The sequence below is a fragment of the Lissotriton helveticus genome, chromosome 12 (assembly GCF_964261635.1).
Source record: "Lissotriton helveticus chromosome 12, aLisHel1.1, whole genome shotgun sequence".
Classification (NCBI taxonomy): Eukaryota; Metazoa; Chordata; class Amphibia; order Caudata; family Salamandridae; genus Lissotriton; species Lissotriton helveticus.
In genome coordinates this window covers 721,051,324-721,069,002 of record NC_136073.1, presented here as the reverse complement: position 1 = coordinate 721,069,002, position 17,679 = coordinate 721,051,324, and positions in this window count along the sequence as shown.

Sequence of the window (17,679 nt, the reverse complement as noted above, 5' to 3'; positions counted from 1 at the left end):
GACTCGCGCTCTGGTTCGACACCGATCCTTAGGTTTCTTTCAGTGCGTACAACACTCCACCTCGATGGTATTGTTTTCGATCGCGTTCTCTATTCTTCGCGGATCGTGTTTATCAAAAAAACTCTTATTTCGATCGCAGAGCTCGTGGTAGGCCCATGTTCGACTCGCAGTTGATAGAACAAACTCCTTTTTAATTTTGGCCTCTGTCCCGCGCAAAATACCCGCACACCGGCTCACACAAAGTGTGCAACCTGTGTTTGTCACCGGAACACAGTGATCAGGACTGCAATGCGTGCCGAGCTTTCCACTCCACATGCAGAGCCAACACACAGGCTCCATTCCGGACCTCTTCAGACCTGTATCAGAGGAAGAAGAAGCTGGCGACTCTATTGGAGCAGAGGAGGAACAGGAACAAATCTCCCTTTCTGACAATGGCTCCCAACAGGATGAAGACAACCGACATGGGCAACATACTGTAAGCACAGTCCCTATCTTGCCCCAACTTCCAATCCCACCAAAAAAGAAGGCTCCGGACCAACCCGCGCCCTCGGGGACGGAGACCAAGAGTGCAAACTCCCAGACTACTAGAGATGGACCACCCCCAGATAAAGAGTCAAAACTCCTTGATGCTTCAGGGAAAAGGGTAGCCTCCCAGGCAGCTAACTTCTTGCGCATATGTAACACACAAGCGCTGCTAGCCAGATATGATTGTGCGCATTGGGATGAAATGGAACAACTTATCCAAATTCTACCCCAACCAAAATCTAAAGCACAAGACTTGGTACGAGAGGACGACTAATTTCCAATAATCAAATTAGGTGCTCCATAGATGCTGCTGATACAGCTGCCGGAGCGGTTAACACTAGTGTTATTTTAAGAAGGCATGCCTGGCTACGAATATCAGGGTTCAAACCGGAGGTCCAGAACTCAATATTAAATACACCATTCGGTAAAGAACACCTGTTTGGGCCGGTGGTGGATTCTTCGCTCTAGAAAATGAAGAAAGATGCCGAAGTGGCTAAGTCAATGGGAGTCCTTCAGTCTCCACAAGGCCAAGGTTCCTTTTGGCGCTCCTTTTATAGAGCAGGTTCGAAAACCACTTTCTCGGACGCTGCATCCACGTATAAGGGCAATAACCAACCCTCAGGTTCTAAAACTTACTTCAAAGGTGGTTATAAAGGAAACAACAGCAAGGGCAAGGGTAGAGGTTCCAACACACGTACCTCCTCCTCCAATACAAAGCAGTGACTTGCCCATAGTTCCCCCTGACCACTAAACACCTGTGGGGGGCGGGAAGACTGTCACAATTTCTACCAAAGTGGCAGTCCATGACGACAAGTGGGTTCTTCAAATTATCCATTCTGGTTACTGCCTGGAGTACATCAACACTCCTCCAAACATTCCCCCAAAGTCGCACAAACTTTCACCTGATCACCTATACCTTCTCAAACAAGAGGTACAATCCCTGCTACTCAAACAAGCTATAGAGCCCGTACCACCACAACATCAAGGGTCGGGTGTCTACTCCTGTTACTTCCTAATTCCCAAAAAGGATGGCTCTCTCAGACCAATATTAGATCTCAGAGAACAAAATTTTTACATAAAGTCAGACCATTTCCACATGGTAACACTTCAACAAGTTCTACCTGTTTTGCAAAAGGGCCACTTTCTTTCTACTCTAGACTGAAAAGACGCCTACTTTCATATCTCAATCCATCTGGCTCACCGCAAATTTCTCAGGTTCGTGGTAGCAGGTCAACACTACCAGTTAAAAGTACTCCCTTTCGGAGTCGCCACTGCCCCAGAGTCTTCACAAAATGTATGGCGGTAATAACTGCGCATCTAAGAAGACAAAGCATACATGTCTTCCCCCTATGTAGACGACTGGCGCATCAAAGCCGGCACGTACCAACAATGCTGCAACCATACTTCCATAACCATTCGGTTACTTCACCACCTAGGGTTTACAGTCAATGTGTTAAATTCACATCTTCTGCCAAACAAAATCCAGGACTACCAAGGAGCCACTCTGAATACTCAAAGGGCTCTAGCATTTCCCAACGCAGCCAGAATCCGAAACATACAAGCGCTAATTCACAAATGTCAAGCCAGTCACTTCCAGCTTTAGTGTTTATGCAACTGGTGGGAATGATGGCATCTTGCATCATGATCGTTCCTTTCTCCAGACTGCACATGCGTCCACTTCAGGAATGCTTACACAGTCTTTTAACCGATCTAGTAACCGGCCGTACTGATCGCTCTCTGCTGTGGTGGAACACCCAAAATCTGTCAAAAGGATGGCCGTTCAAAGACCCGGTTCCACAGACAGTACTAACAGCGGACTCTTCCCTTACTGGCTGGGGAGCTCATCTTCCACAACACACAGTACAAGGGTTGTGGAAGCACCAACAAAAGTTGCTCCACATCAATCACTTAGAGCTCATGGCAATCTCTCTAGCTCTGAAGGCCTTTCAAGATCACCTGTCTTGCAAAGCTGTCTTGGTCCAAACTGACAACATGACCGAGGTATCAAATACACAAATGGCAACTTCACCCTCAAGTTCTCCACCCATACTTCCAAGCTTGGAGAGTCCCTCACATAGATTTGTTTGCAATACCCCAAAATGCCAAAGCTTCGCCTCCAGGTATCTACACCTGTTGTCCAAAGGCAATGCTCTATGGATGAACTGGTCAGGGATATTTGCTTACGCTTTTCCGCCTCTCCCACTCAATCAGTGGTTCGGAAACTCATACAAACATCTCTCACACTAATACTGGTAGCTCGAACATTGGCACATCAACCCTGATTCACAACCCTGTTCAAACTCTCTGGTACCACATCAAAAATTATATTTAACTCCCAGTCTTCTCGCACAGAGCCATGGAGAAATCGAACACCCTGATCCCAAACAATTGAACCCCGTGATCTGGCTCCTGAAGTCATAGTTTGGTTATCTGAACCTACCACCAGACTCTATTAACATCATTAAGGAAGCTAGAAAGCCTACCACAAGAGCCTGCTATTCAGCCAAATGGAAGATATTTGTTATCTATTGTAATAACATATCAACCCTCTGGATGCTTCCATACAAAACATTATCTGCTACCTGTTACATTTACAGCAGTCGTCGTTGGCCTATACGTCCAACAGACTGCATCTCGCCTCAATTGCAGCCTATCTTAAAAATAGACAACATCTATCGCTCTTTAGAGTGCCTGTAATCAAAGCATTTATGGAAGGACTGAAAAGAGTTATACCACCAAGACTTCCACCTGCCCCAGTGTGGAATCTTTGTATAGTTCTCACAAAGCTCATGGGCCCACCATTTGAACCCATGCACAGACCTGAGCTACAGTTCATTACTTGGAAAACAGCTTTTCTCATTGCAATCACTTCATTGAGGAGAGTGGGTGAACTTCAGGCACTAACAATAGAAGAACCCTTTTTCCAGCTACACAAAGATAAAGTAGTTCTTCGTACCAATCCCAAATTCCTATAGTATCTGCATTTCGCATTAATCATTCGGTTGAGTTACCGGTCTTCTTCCCTCAACCTGGCTCTGTTGCAGAAAGAACTCTACACACCTTAGATGTTAGAAGAGCACTATTGTATTACATTGAAATAACTAAATCATTTTGAAATACCAAACAACTTTTTGTTGATTTTGCACCACCTCATAAAGGCAATCCCATATCCAAATCAGGTATTGCTAGGTGGATTGATAAATGTATCCAAATTTGCTATGCAAAAGCCAAAAGGACTCTAACGGTACCTCCTAGAGCACATTCCACTTGTAAGCTAGGAGCTACTATGGCTTTTTTAGGCAACATCCCTATCACTGACATTTGCAAAGCTACAACATGGTCCACACCACACACATTCACCAAACACTACTGTGGAGTGTGTTAGCCAGGCAACAGGCTAATGTGGGCCAAGCAGTACAGATGTGTTCGCCAGACAACAGGCTAATGTGGGCCAAGCAGTACATAAAACACAATTTCAGACAACATCAGTTACAGGATAGCCACCGCTTAGGGGAGACTGCTGTATAGTCTATGCATAAGCATGTCATCTACAGCTCACATGCCTCGAACGGAAAATGCTACTTACCCAGTATGCATCTGTTAATGGCATGTAGAGCTGTAGAATCTCATGCTCCCACCCACCTCCCCGGATACATGTAGCTGCTGTAGTTCTGTTGGTACTATTCATACTTACACTTGGCCATCTCTATTCTTTACTACTACTCCATTCTCTCACCCTCTGTGGGGAAAACAATCCGAAGATGGAGTTGATGACCATGCGCACTATGACCGAAAGGAGGAGTCACCTACCACGTAAGTAGGAAGACTTCTTCGAAGAAAAACAAAGTGTAAACATCCGGAACCAACACTAGATGGCGATCTATGAATAAGCATGAGATTCTACAGCTCTACATGCCAAGAACAGATGCATACGGGGTAAGTAGCATTTTCCTTCTACCCCTCATTACACTGGTGATTCATTGTATGTTGTCCTGCAAAATGCCTGTGGACTAGACACATCTCGTGAAACAGCTAGACTTACTACTTGGGCCATCAAAGGAAGAAAGCTCTACATTTGTAATGGTGGTGAGGAGAGTTGCAGTTGCCAACTATAGAGACAAAAACATATGTATTCATCTAGATTCTTCAAACCTCTCCAGCTTTTTCTGAGCCTTTACTACTATTAAATAAAACTCTTTGCAGTGCAGCTTAGGAAGCAAGATGGCGGCAGCGTGAATACCGCAGCAAGCTGCTCTGCCTCGCTCTGAAGCACCCTTGACGATAACGATCACTGTATAGCGACACACTCTTACCGGTGGACCGTGGACTTCGACCGGTGGCTGTAGGGGATCCGTGCCGGTTGTCGGGACTCACGGATGCCCTGGTTGGGTCTGGGAGAGTGGCTTGTCTCTCCGACGCGTGAGGAGGCACCAGACTGAGGAGCTTAGGGGGTGCCAGGAGGAAGCCGATTGACATGCCGGTGACAGCAGCGCGTTCACTGTGCTCCACCCTGAGGCTGTGGGCGAGAACTGCAGCTGCTATAGGATACAGGCTGATTGTGAAGGGTCCCAATACAACTAACTCCAGTCTAGCGCTAGAAAGGATGCCTCCTAAAACAACAAGGCAAATTAAGGAAGCGGTCTCCCCTTGTTCCTGGCGTATCGGCAGGTAAACCTAATGAGCTTCGTATCGATAAGAAGCAAGTGGACAGTGGAGGGGCAGGGAGACGGAGGATTCAGACTGAGTGCACTGCTGGGCGGAAAGTGATGAACATCAAAGCAATGGAAAGAAGGGGTTGTAGCCTTAGAGGGGGATAACCCAAATGTGCTTTCTGTACCACCTAACCCTGGGCAAAGCACTACGCTACGCTCGTGTAGTTTGCGCTACTTCGCACTATGCGAACTGCACGTAGCACAGTGCAAACACTTGTAGCGCAGCGGTCATTTTTTGCTTGCTTGCGGTCCTCAACGTCAAGTTGGTGACCGCAAGCAAAATGACATCCCGGCGAGACTTTTTCCTCGTTAGCGATCAGCAACATTAAGTTGCCAAGTATGGAAAATAAACCTCCCAGCGAGATTCTCAACGCGGGGAGGTCAGATTTCTCATTGCGAGTGGTCGTGTATGCTCTCGACAGCTCGCAATGAGAAACTACCAGTCCGCGTTGAGAAAGATGCCGCTCGAGTAAAAATCTACTCGAGCGGCAGTAAAAGACAGCTCGCACTGTGCAAGATGCCGTTTTCAATAATTGCACCGCGTGGACAAGCATCCGGCACTGTGCAATCATCGCGAACAGGGTACTATGAAGTTCGCGTAGTGCCACGCGTAGCTCAAGAAGTGCACTTCGCATAGCGCTACTTCGCGAACTACGCCCAGGGTTAGTACCACCCCAACCTGCTATTACTGATTTTATATTTAAAACCAGGGAAGGCACTCGGGAGCTTGCTTCTGAACTCCTTGGTAATTCGGGCTCGGAGATAGCTGATCATAGCTTATGTCCGGGTGATGTAACGGGGCAAACCCCTTTAATACATAAGCTCAGGAGGAGAAGGACAGGAATATTAAAGATGCTCGGAAGGAAATGGAATATGGCGACAACGGGAATGATAAGAGTCTTGCCTGACCACCTACTCTTTGGGATAACACTGCTACCTGATGGCACAGACATTTTTTTTCACTTACCGGGGAGTCACTATGAGATGTATCTGACTCGGACTACAGCGAAAATTATGACAGTACATCTTCGTCAGGTTCCAGCACTCTCAAAGCACCAGAGACAGCCTTGAAGCGACTGTCACAACCACGGGAACTCCTCAGGATCTGGACGATGCTCAAAGGGGTCGACCTCTTGACATCCCCAACTCTGAATTAGTGTACACAGAGTATTGAGGCGATCAAGCGAGGGATAGAAATTAGGGAAGGAACAGCAGGGAATGAGATACCTGAAAACAGAAAACGCAAGATTAATACAGTTCTAAAATACTGACTACTCTCAATTGATCTCACTATAGAAATTAGTACCTGAAAAACAATGAGCAAGATCCGTTGTGTATCTCCTAACCAACTGAGATACCTCTCTCCATCTGGCGGATAACACCTGTGAGATCAAACCACAATTATTCATTTTATAAACGACAATTCAAAACCTTAGTCTGCAGCCAATAATACATATCTCATACATACCTTTATCCTTCTCAAAATAAAGATGAAAAGAGCAGCAGAAGTGAAAGGTAGAAAATGTTCTTAATAAAAGGGTATTGTGCAAAAGAATAGTTTGTCACTGCAATATGAGGTAATCAAGAACTGCAGCAAAGGTTCTAGGGACTCTCCTAGAATAATGCGAAAGGAATTATAACAACCAATAATATGGTATCTCTTTACTTCAAGTTGTCCAGGAAAAAGAGTTCTGTCACTCGACACCGAAAACCACTTTGACAAAGCACAGAAGGTGTCCTGTTTCTCCAAACAGTTCAAAGGCACGTTTATTTAACAGAAAAGAAAATCCTTGTTGACTTACAAGGAGTGCTGAACGGCGTTCTCTCCAAGACTGCTTCTCAGAAATGTAAACGCTGACTTCCAACCGTTTCCCGGGATGCTAATGCAGACTGCCATCTGTAATGAACTACAGCTTGCCTCACAACGTCTAACACCAGCCGAGGCTGCTCGCGTAATGCGGCTTCCTAAATCAGTTGTAGCCTGTTGTCTGTAGGAAATACAAAGGCGCGCTCCCCAGTGCTGTATGCACACTGAAGCCGATAGAAATACTGCGGTGTCCTTGAATGTTCGCAGACCGCCGTATGACGAGTAAATGCCAATACACGCTTTCCAGCGCTGAATGCACACTGCAGCCGCTAGTGGGATTGTGGCTTTCTTCAAATGTTCGCAGAGCTCCGTCTGCGATGAAACACAGACTTCAACACTAACCATGCAGATAGCCATCGGATATCTGTAGTACAGCTTTATCTGGAACAAAGTCGATGAAGTAGATGCCTAATAACACCCTGAAATATTCTAGAGAGCAGAGCAGCCGCTCTGCAGTACGAAGTCCTCCATATATGAATTACGCACACCTGTCCTGTGTGATTGACGAGTTTTAAACGATAGGAGCTCCTCCCAGACCGTAGGCATTCTGGGAGATCTAGTTTTTGTCCGTGTTTTACATGTAGGCAGGCACGATTGATTAGTGCTTGACAGCGACATATATCGGATTAATTCTAAAGGGACTAAAGGTCATACGGAGACTCAGAAAAACAAAGGAAAGCGATTAGCTGGCCCTGGTCTGAAGTGGGATTACTCCCACACGAGGATAACTGATCCTACGGGATCTGCGGGATTGGCAACCGAACAGGCGGAACGCTCTCCTGGCGCACCTCAAGCTAAGGGAACAAGCGGTAGGAACTCTGCTCTGTGTATGATTTTGGAATCTATAAAAGAACATCGGGCTGAAACTCGGGCAGATGGAAAGAAGGCAAGGCAAGCTTCAAAGAAACTGGAGGGGGCAGTGCGGAAAGTTGGCAAAACCTGTGCAGAGATTGGCGAACGGATGAACTTTTTGGAAGAGAGAACTACAGTGGTCGCAAAGGAGCTGTCTGAAGAGGAAACAAAATCTCAAGATACTCAGCTTACTGATGCTATGTGGAAGCAGGAAGACATGGAGAACTGGCTGAGGAGGAATAATCTCCGCTTTCTTGGGATAAAAGAAGGCTTGAAAGGGGAATACATTTGTTCTTTTATTTTAAATTTCCTTAAGGAAGCATTCCCTGAGCTTACAGGGTGGGACTGGGAACAGGAAATCCAGAGGGTCCAACGGTTCCTATTTACTCGACATAAACATTCTGGTAGAGATTTAAACCAACCAAGGGCCATTCTGATTTGTTTTTGGCAATGATATGCTTAGACAAGCTATATTTGAGAAAGATCGGCCTGAGGCTAGAAGGCAGTATAAAGAGTCTTCTTTTTTTGTACGCCCAGATTTATGTCATGTTACCGTGGAACGTAGATGGTGACTGCAGCAATTGATTAAGCCCTTTCAGGATGTGGGGTTTGAGGCGTTTTTATTTTCCCCCGCTAGGCTGAAGACAATTGTAAGAGGATCGGTTATATTTTTTATCTCAGAAATCCAAGCTAGTGAGTGCCTAGATGAAGCCCGTTTGGATACAAGAAATGTATAAGGCCTAAATGTACTTAATTGGTTAATTTAAATGAATTTTGTGTAAGTAAAAGGCTACAATTGATTGATTGATTAACACAGGCAGGGTGTTTTTCTTTAACTTTAACTCTCTCTGTAGTATATATATATAAACTATATTTGGATATTACAACCATCAAAGTTTCAACCAACAGCCCAAACATTAAAATAACAATAAGACAATAAAAATACACAGATATATATACAATAGTAGCAGCAATACGTCCAGGTATAAAATGCAGAATGCTTCAGAATCAGATACAATAATAGCAGCAATGTATAATATCTACTCTCATCCGTGAAAAGACCCTGATGTAAAGTGCTGACAGCCTGATTCATGTACGGGCCGTTTTGCGTGTCCCTAATAGCGATTAATAGCGACTCGCTATTGAGGAAACGCAAAACGGCATTCATGTACTTTTCGGGGAAAAAATAGCGACTCGCACGCGGGCGCTAAAGGCGTTAGCGACCTACAAAAAACACAGAAAAATCGCTATTTCCGGCTACCTGCGATCGGGATAGCGACTCGCAATCCCGATCGCACGGGATAGCGACTCGCAATCCCGATCGCACGGGATAGCGACTCGCAATCCCGTGCGATCGGGAATGCGAGTCGCAATCTCGCGGGATCTGGAAAACGGGAAGACGCATTTCGAGCACCGTGATGACATCACAACCAGGAAGCAGCCAAATCCCACCCCCAAACAACACAGTGACGCTATCAGTCGAGTGTTCACGACCCAAAGCTGCCGCTAAACCGCCGTTAGCGACTCCCGACCCCGCCGAAATAGCGACCGCCATGTCCGACGAACCCCAGCCAGGCCCCAGCAACAGCGCTGGCCGCAAGCGCACAACTGAAATTCTCCGAACAGGAGCTGGAGAACCTTATAGAAGGGGTGGTGGCCAACCACGACCAGCTGTTTGGTGCCAACTCCCGGAGGGTCCCAGAGCAGGAGAAGAGGAGGATCTGGTTGGGGATTGCCTCCAGCGTCAACTCTGTGGGCGTTGCGGACAGGTCTCTGGAGGAGCTCAAAAAGCGGTGGTACGACCTCCGAGGGCGTGCCAAGGAGAGGGTGGCGGAGCGCCTTGGTGAGGCATCAGGCACCGGAGGTGGTGGATCGACTGTCCCACCCAACACCCCCCTGGAGGACCAGGTAGAGGACACCTTGGAGAGGGAGGCGTGTGTTGGCGTGACCCCTCTGGACTCCTCCCGCCCCACCCAAGACACCCAAGGTAAGTGGCATGCGACTGCGACCCTGTCCCCTATGACCGCCCCTGACCAAATAGGCTCACTCATTGGCCCTTAGTCATGCCTATGTTGTGCATCAGGAAATGCCCTGAAGCATTGTGGGAGACGTAGTATGTCCACAATGTAGTAGTACCACAATGAGGCCAGAAAGGTTCCAAAGTGCGCAAATACACAGCCACCCAGGGAATGACACCCAGCATGCATGTTACATCTGCACGTCTGACAGTCACATGCACCTAATGAGTATCCACTTACCCTCACAGGTGCGGGTGATAGCAGTGACAGCGAGAGGCTGCTGATCGATGAGGAGGCCCAGGAGGAGGAATCCCTACCTGATACCCAGCCACCAGCCCCTGCGGCAGCGCCAACACCAGCAGCCAGGCCCCCCACCTTACCTGCTGCAACATCTGCAGGCCCACCGGCTGCCAAGGCCAGGCCCCCGCCTTTGCTGCTGCAACATCTGCAGGCCCACCGGCTGCCAAGGCCAGGCCCCCCGCCTCTGCTGCTGCAACATCTGCAGGCCCACCGGCTGCCAAGGCCAGGCCCCCCGCCTCTGCTGCTGCAACATCTGCAGGCCCACCGGCTGCCAGAGCCAGGCACCCCACCAATGTGCCTCCAGTGCCTGCCGCACCTGCAACACCAGCTGCTACAACACCTGCAGCACGGCCAACAAGACCTGGGCCAGCCACATCCGCTGCACAGCGGCCCAACAGCAGGCGGGGCAATGGGCATCTCCATGCCTGCATGAGCGTGGAGCGGCGCATGCTCCGCATACACCAGCGCCAGTCGCAGCAGCAACGAGCCATCCAGCTCCAGCTGCATAAGATAGGCCGCAATGTGGCGGGAGTCGGCGAGAGGATGGACCGCATGACGGCGGCCATGGACCGCATGACGGCGGCTATGGAGGACAACACTGCAGCGCTGGTGAAGCACCGCAGTGTTGCAAGCAGGCGCCACCACCAGCTGCTGAGCCGGCTGTCCACCTATAGTCGCTCCAATTATGTCTCGGCAAATGCCACCACCCAGCTTGCGCGGCGCTCGTTGATCCAGCAGCACCAACTGGTCCAGTGCTGCGAGGACATTACCCGGGTGCTGGAGCACTTGACCACCGCCGTCACCGCACTGCATGCACCTGTGCTACCGGCCATTGTGGGGGGAGATGATGCGAGTGAGGGTGCCTCCAGTGTCAGCAGCCACTCTGCCACGCAGGCCCCCCCACCTAGGCGCAGCACCAGGGCTACGCCTGGTACAGCTGCCCAGGATGAGGAAGAGCCTCACAGGCGCCTGGGAATTGTGCGCCGGAGGCGCCAATGACATTGTGTCAGGGACACAGGCGCAGGCTGAAGTTAAGCCTGCCATGAACCGTCTCATGCAGTATGCATGAATACTGCATTTTGTAAATAGTTGTTACCATGACCCTTTTTTTTGTGATTCAAACAAATACATTTATTTTGCTGCACACATACGCCTTGTGTAATCATTACAGTTTGCATGCAATTGTGATATGTGGGGTGGGGGAAGGGGGTGGGCTAGAAATTGTTAGCTGTGATGTGGTTGCGACGTCTGTGGCCTTCAGCTGGGTTCTCCCCGCGTGCATGGTGCGCATGTGCTGGTGGCCGGTCGTCCCCCTCAGATTCACTGCCTGAGATGTCAACTGGTATCCGGCGCTTGGTTGCAATGTTATGAAGCATTGCACAGACAGCCACAATGCGGCAGCACGCTGCAGGACTGTAATACATGGCCCCACCTGTCTTGTGCAGTATACGGAACCTGCTCTTGAGCAGGCCAAATGTCCTTTCAATACAGTTCCTTGTCCGGATGTGCGCAACATTGTAGCGCCGTTGCTGAGGTGTGGCAGGGTTGAGGTAAGGGGTCAGGAGGTATTCCCGTAGGGCGTAGCCACTGTCACCTGAATGAGAGGAGCAGATGTTGATTGCCTGTGCAGCGCAGTTACTTCATAGCAATGTGACATTGTCGACAAAGTGTACTTACCAAGTAGGTGTCCTTCCCCAAACTCTCCCCTGATCAGTCGTGTGTGGAGTCCGCTGTGCCTGAAGATAAAGGAGTCATGGGTACTCCCTGGGTACTGGGCCACAATGTCAGTGATGATGGTCTTGGCATTGCAGACCATCTGTATGTTGAGGGAGTGGTACGACTTCCTGTTGCGGTACATATACTCCGTGCCAGCTGGTGGGCAGATGGCGACGTGGGTACAGTCTATGCAGCCAAGGACATGGGGAAAATGGGCAACATTATAAAATTGTAGTTTTGTGAGGTCCAAATCCTGTTGGCTCGTGGGAAATGTGATGTGCCGGTGGAGCTGGCTGAGCATGGCGTCAACAAAAGTGTGGAGGCAGCGTGACATGGTGGGCTGGGATATCCCCCCAGCAGCGGCTACTATGCCCTGGAAACTGCCGGATGCCAGGAGGTGCAGGCTGCACAATACCTGCACATGTGTGGGCACAGAATTGTTTCGCCTTGTTGGGTGCTGCATGATGGGGTCGAGTTCTTGTATCAGCCAGGTGATCATTTCCCCATTCAGCCTGTATTTAGCATAAATCTGTTCTCTGGTTTGCCCCAGCAAGGTGACCCGCTGCCGGTAAATCCTTGCCTGCCTCATGCGTCTCCTCCGTGCTGCTCGCTGTAGCCTTCGCCGCCTCACCACCATGTACATCCCAGGCATTGTGGAACGCCTATTGCTGCTGCTGAATGTCCTTATGTGTGATTGGTCAGGCCTGGACCTGTTGGTGATTGGCTAACAGTTTTTCAAATTTTGGTTAATCATGGCTTTTATGGTTACCACCTGCTTTGAGTTGTCCTTAAATTGCGCCGCGCAAATGTGCGATTTAGCGCTTTTTCGCTAATGTATTTCTTTCATGAATGCCGATTGAGACAATATTGCGTTTCGCTATTCAATTCGCAGATTCCGTGGTTGGTCGCTATTTCAGTATCGCTAATGCTCGACTTCCCGGAGTCTGCGACTATTACAGCGTAATCGCTATTCCGCTCGCTATTATTTTTTAGCGATTTCGCTATTTCGTACTTGAATGCCGATTCCGTGTTTTGCACCCGCAATTGCGTTTTCGCAGCCATTGCGGGCGCTATTTCGCTTCATGAATCAGGCTGCGAGTGCTTTAAAACTGTATATGAAACTAGGCAGCAAACAAAACCATGAAATCACGCCAAATAGAACAGTACAAGAAGAAAAAACAGTTCATTGATATAGGTAAACGGTAAAGTGCAACTCATGATCTTTACACTGGTCTAATTTTATTGAATTACATTGCGCTTGTACCAAACTGCCTCTAAAAATGTATTGACAGCTACAACAGTTCTAGGGGAGAGGTCAGTTTTTAGAATCCTTAGTGCTATTTGATATTGTGCTGAGGAAAAGTGTCCTTGTCTGCATCCATTTTGTGTCATGACTCCATTCTTTTTGCATTGCCATTTCGTGTCAAACACCTCTGCATGACCCTCCTGGTCATTTCTGATGATGTCTGTTGAAATTCTAGCTGTCACGACCACCCTGTCCTTCCTGCTCCTTGTGGTTGAGCCAATTTTGAAAAAGGGGAACGAAGAATTGGCCTCACCACCCTCTGACTGAACCCCTGTACACATCCATCCTGTTTCGCAAGACTTGGTCACGCCACCGTCCCAGAGATTGTTTCTTTCACATATCCTGTTGTTCAAGATCTGTCTGTTCTCTCACATACATATCCTGTTTTGCAAGACCTGTCCGTAATCTTTGTACCATCTGTTGCAGCCCCCGTCCTGCCTGAACAAAGAATGGTGTAACTGCATTTTTGACTCTGGGCGCCCGGCCCCCACCCAAACTGGTTTCTTAAGGTGGTAAATGTGTATATAAGGCCTGTAGGCTGCAGAGTAAAGCAGCAGCCTCCTCAGTCTTGTTTCTAACGAGCTTGGGACTCTGTTCCATAGCCCGGGCTATTCGAATAAAACTTGGTTCCTCCTGCAGACGAAGGCTCCTGTGTCTCCTTTTACTAAATAAGGAGGGTATGGAAGACTTGGGCGGTCCCTCCGCCACCGAGACCCAGTAAGTGGGTATAAACGGTTCTTCAGTGCAATCCACAGATCACGACAAATCTGAATAATCCACCTCCTACAAGGGGAGGAATACTCCGGACAGAAAAATAGCAAATGTGATTCATTTTCGTCACACTGATTAGACATCGGGCATGTCAGTCGTGGCTGTGCTTGATTCCATTTGTGGGTAAATGATCTTATATGTAATATCCCCAAACGAAACCGTATGAAGAGGCTTTTAGGGAAAGCAACAGGTATAAAATCCATGTAATCCTCTAGTAGTAGAGTAGATTTAAAATCAAGAAATTCAGTGGTCAAAGATCCTACAGAACTTTTCTTAATATACATTCATTAATAAAGTTCCAATAGGTAGTTTTGAGAAGGTGTATATCAATTTTCTTTAATTTAGTAGGATCAGCCCAAAATCTGTAAAGACCTAACTTTCCCAACCACGTGGACACGTGTTTAATCCATGGGAGTGATCTGGCACCTGGTATATTTAGAACTTCACACAGGGAATCCCTATAAACAGCAAGCTCCGGTGTACACCAGAGACGAACCCAATAAGTCAATACTTTCAGGGCCACTAGATCTGTTACTCTTTTTAATCCCAGTTCTAAATACAAAGGAATAGGGGGTGTACTATGGGGAGGCATAACATTTTCCTAACAAAACTATTCTCTACCAGTGCCAGGGGCTGGACAACAACATGACCCCAGACTTCAGCCTCGTAAAGGGCAGCCCCTTGCGCCTTAGCACGATAAATCTCCATGACGGGGGATACTACATGAGATACCGTCCTTTTTTTGTGTTCTCAAAATAGCATTTGACCTGTGCTCAATGAGAAGTTAACTTTTCGTGATCTGATTTAACCATTTAAAACTATCCATAAATCGTACTCCTAGGTAGTCAAAATTATCAACCCTCTCAAGGATGTCTTTGCCAACCAGAATAGTCGTTTTACCTTTCTTGGTCCCCTTGCCTAAAATCATAAATTTTGTTTTGTTAACATTTAGCTCGAGCCCCCTCTCATTGCAAAAGCCTAGACATTTATTAACCAGGGTCTGAAGACCCTTGGGAGATTTTGAAATGAGCAGGGAGTCTTCCGCGAAAAGTAGGATCGGTACCTTCCTGTTATTTAGCATTGGAGAATCATTTACACAATCCTCTCTCTATATGATATATTGGTTTGATAAGATGCAGAAGGGGGTTTGGGGGGGAGCTACATTGTTTTTTCCTATCTCCATCACTCGGACCCTATGGGTTGGGCTGCTTCTAAGGGTAGGGGAGGGAGGGTGGGTTGGAGAGGGGGTGTTGGGATGGGAGAGGGGCGGGGTAGGGGGGGATTCACGATGCTAAGGTGAAGTGTAAATTGCAGCTGAAGTAATTTGTTTATGATTTGTCTCATCTTTTGTTGGCATCAAAGGCTAGAGAACAATCAGTAAGAAAGATTGGATGTGAATGCCTGCAGGGTCAGTACAGTATCTGTATTAACTCTGATAAGGTAATACAGCTGGATGAAAGGTTTTATTGGAATAATGGCTTAAGTATGCATTGCTTCTATTAACATTTGCGGGCTTAGTGATAATGCTAAGAGGAGGAGGATCCAGGAAGATCTCAAAGTATTAAAGGCACATGTTTATTGTCTTCAGGAAACCCACATTTCTGGGAATGAAAGTAATCTTCTTAAATCCTTAGGGCTGAAGGTAGCAGCTTCTACTACAGAAGATGTGAAGACAATGGGTGTTGCGGTTCTCATAAAAGGCTGTGCCATTAATCCAGGTGGGAAGGTCGTGTATAAGAATGGTAGATGGGTAATACTGGAATGTAGACATAGAACCGGTTCATTTACATTATGTTCAGTCTACGCTCCAGTGTTAGATGACCCAGCGCTACTGTGCTTTTTGTCTAATGAATTATCATCCTGGCCTGCACCGTATGTGGTGTGTGGAGAGCTAAACCTTAATGGATCTACTGGGACCTCAGGGACATTAGGAATTTTCAGTAAGGGGTGAAAACCACATTCGATTAGGGCGTTTAAAATTTTTGTAAGTGATATCGGTCTGGTAGACGCTTGGTCAAAACTTAGAGCTCCGGAGGCTGGCTATACTTTCTACTTTGCCCCACATGGTAAGTTCGCCAGGCTGAATTATTTTTTAACTCCACCATCTATACTCCAAGAGGCACGGATTGAGCTCTTTCCTAGAGTTATGTCAGATCATAATCCTGTTGTTTTGGAGTTCTCAGTAACCGGAGCAGGGGCGTAACAGAAAGGAGTATTCAAGAGGGACGTTTGAGAGGGCATTTTTTTTATCAGACCAAGAATTTATTTAATATATGAAGGCCTGGATCAGCGAATCTTTTTATAACAATAGTTGTAGTGCCCCCTTGAATGGTTTGGGATACCTTTAAAGCGTCAGTGAGAGGTGAGATATTGCAATATAGCATGAGCGAACAAAAAAAAGAGGCAGAACAGATTAAACAGTTTTATCGAAAGCTTGCCCGATTGGAAACAGAATTAATTAGTACCGTGACGTTATGTGGCTAGAATTACGAACTCTATTAATATAACCAAAGCCTGCCTGATTGATTTTATCACTGAGAGGCTTGCTGGGAAGTATTTAGCGAAAAGACAGAACTGCTATGAACTTAGCGAGACAGTGGGCAGATTATTGACAATCAGGGCCAGACAACAGGTGGCAGCTAGATATATAGAGAGGATTAGAAATATGCAAGTTGTGACAGATTCTGCCAAGATCAGAGAGGCTTTCAGAGAGTTTTATGCAGATCTTTATTCGGCTCCATCTCGTGATGGTCATTTACCAAATCTGGAATTGCTAGAATTTGACCCGATTGGAAGGGTCCCCCAGGAGGAGGGCTCCCGGATAGGGGTAGAGATTGCACAGGAGCAGCTATATAGTGCTCTTCAAGCCCTTCCCTCGGGCAAGGCAACTAGAACTGATGTATCCCCATAAAGTTTTATAAAGTCTTCTTTAGAAAGACATCTCATGCTATGCTTGGTTTATTTCAGGAGATTAGGGAAGGGGCTACAACACCTTGTACTCGTGGTGTCGCAACTATTGTTATCTTTTTAAAAAAGGGCAAAGATCTTATGAATTTAGGTTCATATAGACCTATTAAGTTGCTAAATAGTGATGCCAAATTATACTCTAAAATCTTTACTTAACACTTAAACTCTGTGATGCATCATCTTGTTCGGTTTGGCAGCACAGATTTACACAAGGAAGGGGAACTGTAGATCGTTAGGAGGGTAATTGCACTTTTTGACGCCACTGAGATATCTGCAAAACCTATGGGTGTAGCTTTTTAGATGCCGAGAAGGTCTTCGACAGGGTGTCATGGAGCTTTCTATTGAAGACCCTTGAGGCTTACTGCCTAGCGGATTAATTTGTGAAAGCAATACAGGTTTTGTATGCCAACCCTATAGCACGATTACGAATTATGGGGAAAGATACGGCGCCATTTCCAATCGTAGGGGGACAAGACAGGGATGTCCTGCCTCTCCCCTGCTTTTCGCCCTATATATAGACCCCTTTCTTAGACAACTGGAGGCCTCTGCAGATATTATTCCAGTTAGTTTGCAGGGTGGGGATACCAAGCTGTTGGCTTATGCCGATGATGTGGCTATATTTACATCTGACCCTGATCGGGCAAT